Raw genomic sequence first — 5,103 nt, 5'->3', positions numbered from 1 at the left:
ATATATATATATATAGAGAGAGAGAGAGAGAGAGAGAGAGAGATTGTAGTATATTTTTATTTAAAGTAGTATATATATATTGAATGGTGCATATATTTGTGTATATATCTTCTATAGACGTGTATATTTAATTTATACATATGTATATGTTTTATAAATTAGTATATAACTATATATATATATATATTGTAGTATATGTTTTACTTAAAGTAGTACATATATATTGAATTGTGCGTATATTTGTGTATATATCTTCTATAGACATGTATATTTAATGTATGCATGCGTATATGTTTTATAAATTAGTATATAACTATATGTATATTGTAGTATATATATATATATATATTGTAGTATATTTTTTACTTAAACTAGTACATGTATATTGAATGGTGCATCTATTTGTGTATATATCTTCTATAGACGTGTATATTTAATGTATACATGTGTATATGTTTTATAAATTAGTATATAATTATATATATATATATATATATATATATATATATATATATATATATATTTATTTTTGTTTTTCTTAAAGTAGTACATATATATTGAATGGTGCGTATATTTGTGCATATATCTTCTATAGACGTGTATGTTTAATATATACATGTGTATATGTTTTATAAATTAGTATATAACTCTATATATACTTACATATATTGTAGTATATATATGTTGTAGTATATGTTTTATTTAAAGTAGTACGTATAGTCGTATATGTTAAATGGTGCGTATATATGTGTAATTGTGTAAATGTGTATATATTTTTTAAATTCTAATGTAGTATATACTATATATATAGTGTATATATATTGGTTAACGTATTTAAAATATATATAGGTGGGTATATATTGTGTATATTAAAAAAAACTTTTTTATTTTTAATTTTTGACCTGATTTTAACCGGATTTGACCGGATTTAGATGGGTTTGACTGGGTTGGGTTAAGTGGGCCGGATTAGGATTGTTTTTAAAAATTTTACTGTTGAGCTCGGACCAGCCCGACCCACTTAACCCCAACCCGGACCCGGCTCGGCCCACAACTCGATTAATTTTAACGGGCTGGTTCTGGGTTGGCCCGGCCCAGCCCACTTGACAGCCCTATATCACATTAGTATACTTTTTTCGTTTTTCAGTAAGTGGTGTTTTGATGTAACAATTTTTATGATGATTTTTTAATGGCAAAATAGCTCAGTGGATCCTTGTACTGTGTCCGTTTTGTAATGTGGATACTCTTACTTACATGTTTGTTATCTAGACCCTTCAACTCAATAAAACGTAATATTTTAAACCCCTCTGACCGTTGACCAGGCTTATGTGGCACAAAAATGAGTGAGTAGGACGGAACACGTGATTACATGTTCAGAGGGCGAGTGAGCATCATTTTTTGGACACTTTTACATTAAAACAATTTTAAAAAAAATAAAAAGATTAAAACATTAAATCCGCCAGTCCGCCACCTCTTTCTTAGCACCTTCTAAGCTTTGACTTTCGCAATAAAAAATAAAACCTTTACACTTTCAATTTAGCTTCAAAAAATTTTCAAAAAGAAAAAATGGACGAATCAATCAATAACCAGCACCTTCTACAAGATCAAAAATCTTCTTCAATAACCAAAAGAAAATTCCGTCTGATAATCTATCTGTTAACTCTCTTCACTCTCATAATTGCATCAATTATCTATTCATCAATAATACTTAAACATAAAACTGAATCGCCAAGGTTGTCATCGTCCTCTTCGCACCAGGTTGTCATCACCAACACTTCCTCTATTAAAGCCAACAAAAACCCCAACACCCTTGTAACAACCAATAGTACTGATCAATTTCAAAAAGCAAAATGGAGGTTAAGAATAAAGAGGGTAATGGTTAACTAATAGTCATTTAGTCATTGCTAGCTCCTCTGCTGCTTCTCCTATGGCGAATTCGAAATCCATACCCGGATCAGAACCCAAATCTCATTCACAGAATGTTCTAGAACTTTTTTCCGGCTTAAACCCTTTAATTCCTCAACTTCCGCCGCTTCGCTCTTTAGCAATCACCACAAATTCCGATTCTTAAACCCTAGTTTTTGTCGGAACAATCTCCGGAGATGTTATTTCCCTATCCTTGAATTCAAACTTTGGTTTATCTCCACCTGTGGGTTAACATCATTGGTAAACTCGTCACTTCGATCCACGTTACTACTCATATTAAAAAACTCATTGTTCTCTCCGATGATTTTATTTATTTGCTTGACTTGAATTTACTCGAACCGATTCGAAAATTGAGTTTATTGAAGAATGTTAATGCTGTAGGTAAGAGATTTTTTAGTCGAGGGGTGGGGAATGAGGAACTGGTGGGGTTAGTGAGGGAGAGGGGCTGGGGGTGGGAGAAGGTGTAGAGGCAGGTGCGGTGGAGATGGAGAAGAAAGCCCCAGCCCCCACCATTTTAATTTTAATTTTTTTTTTAATTCTTAATTTAATTTTTTTATTTTTAAATATTTAATTTTGTATGTGCCGTTTTAAAAATGATATGAAATTTAATGTAGTATTTAAAATAATGTGAAAGTTGATGTGAAATTTAATACATTATTTAAAAATAACGTGACAGATGACGTGGAGGCGAATGTGTTACACACATCAAAATAGGGTTTAAATGTTGTCTTTTAATGGGTTTAAGGGTCTAGATGACAAACATGTAAGGAGGAGTGTTCACATTACAAAACGGACATAGTACAAGTGTCACGATCTGAACCGGGGCCCTAACCGTGACGAGCATTCCGAACCATGAAGGCCCAAAACACCCCTATCTATCTGGTAATCATGCACATAATTCATATGATAAAAAGAAATGCAAAAGATACACAATATTACAGAAACATGGTCACGAGTCTAATGAAATCAATGATGGGAAATAATGACCCACAACATCTATCGACATCTGAAAACCGTCTGCGAAATCTCTACTACATGACTAAAACAAACAACTATCTGAAAACTGGGACAAGGCCCCCAGTAGACCCAAAACTATTAAATGATAAATAAACTGTCAGACATCAGGCCTTTTGGAATATAGAAGGCTCACCACTTGACTCTGCAAATCTGTCTGAAGAATCTACTGATTATCTGGACCCCTAGACTGTGCCTCCGAACCTGAGAGAGAAGGGGGTCAATACAAAGTACTGGTACGCAGAGTAATTCAAAACAAAGTAGAGATTTTTATATAAACTAAATGAGAGCTGTTATAAAACACATTATTGCAAAATGATTTCGAAAATACATGGGCATAGTATACTGATTTTTCAACAACAATGCAACACATCTGAGCTAGGTGGTACACCTTAAAATTTCACATTTTCACGAACTGTCAAATCTCGATTGCCGCCGAGATTAGAGTATAAGTGAGGGAAAGACACACAAGATCACACAGCAGGGTGTCTCGACCCAATCAAGTATGGTAGTGCACAAGATCACAAAGCAGGGCTCCTAACCATAGTCCCAATTTGGGATGACATAATGTCAGGTACACAAGATCACACAGCAGGGTACCAAGTTTTCGAGTCGCCAAACACGGTTTCCAGCGTAGAGTCATTTGACTCGTGCTTTCTTCGGGTAACCACCTATCTCACAAAATCAATGCATAAAACTCATTTTAATCAATCACATGTCATACTCTGCAAGATATAGTCATACCCGACTTGCAAGTCATCAATATCACATCAACTTTCCAACTTCTCATACCATTTACCACATGCACATATATATGACTTTCACACCATTAAAACACATACACCATGGTTCTCAACATACAATTATTCAAGAAGTTTAATCATTTATGAGTAATGTCATATCAATTGCAAAACTCATGCTCTCAATGTTTTAACGCTAGTATAATATGGGGTATAAACATTATCATGGGGAATTTAGAAAATTCACAACTCATGTACATCGCACCCTTTTAAAATTTCAGGTCACATATTCACAATTCAACCATTTAAATACATTCAAACAAACAACCCCATGATATCTCAATAATTCTTTCAAAATCATATATCAAAACATGTTATTTGTATCAATTGAAAACCCCCATTTGTAAAAACATATATATACTTGTATAAATTTAAAGTCTTGCGTAAATTCCTTTCTGAAAACATGCCCATGAAATTTAGGACAATCCCGCGTACCTCTATTTCGGAGAATAATGAATGATTCTTGAAGCTTACGAATTGGGGATTCCAAATCTCTAATTATCTTCAAAAACTCATGGTTGAATCTTAAATTATTTGGGATTCTTGTTTGAAATCCTAGAGAGCGTTCTTGATGATTTTTGGTGAAAGTGTATGTATTTAGGTGTATTTGGGATTAAATCCCATGTTTGAATGGGTTTGGGGCCATGGAAAATGTCTAGTTTGACCTTAGAATTTAAAATTTGGGACTGGAACGCCGTATAAGGCTTCACCGTGATGCACTGGAAATCGCGATGAGCTACTGGAATTGAAAATTGTCAATTTAAGGCTCATCGCGACGCGGTGGCCAGTCAAACGGGAACGCTGACACTAAAAATGCTCTAGCTGCTTCACCGAGTGTCCGTTTTAGGCGAATTTGGTATCGATTGAAAGCTAATTCGAAGATCTTTCATTTGATATATGGTAGACCACCCAGTTCATCATATATAATGAGTTATGATCAATTGAAGTTGACCCAAGTTTCAACGTTCAGTAAAACTTGAACGATAGAAAAGTTTTCAACCCGTCCTTGAGTTAAGGGACTTCTATGATCTCAATTCATGCTCAACTAGATTCACACACTACATAATTGATTACACACTAAATTTGCATAGGATTCATGAATTTTGCAACCTCTATGTGAAAGAATAACGATTTACGTTTTAACCCGAAATGCGGGGTATTACAACAAGGGTCTACCGAACCATTTTGTCTTTTTTAATCTCTATATATTTTAACTATTTCCTCTTCTCATAGTTTCAGTATTGTTTTCGTGGTTTGCAAGATAGGTGACGAGGTTTTTGAGGTAATTGAATGGGGTTTTCCAACCCTCGACCCACAACTGACATATTATAATATCAATATGCTCTTTCTGTTCCTTAAAATTGAT

Source organism: Capsicum annuum, unplaced genomic scaffold (genome assembly GCF_002878395.1).
Source record: "Capsicum annuum cultivar UCD-10X-F1 unplaced genomic scaffold, UCD10Xv1.1 ctg3864, whole genome shotgun sequence".
Taxonomy (NCBI): Eukaryota; Viridiplantae; Streptophyta; class Magnoliopsida; order Solanales; family Solanaceae; genus Capsicum; species Capsicum annuum.
This window is presented reverse-complemented; position numbering follows the sequence as displayed.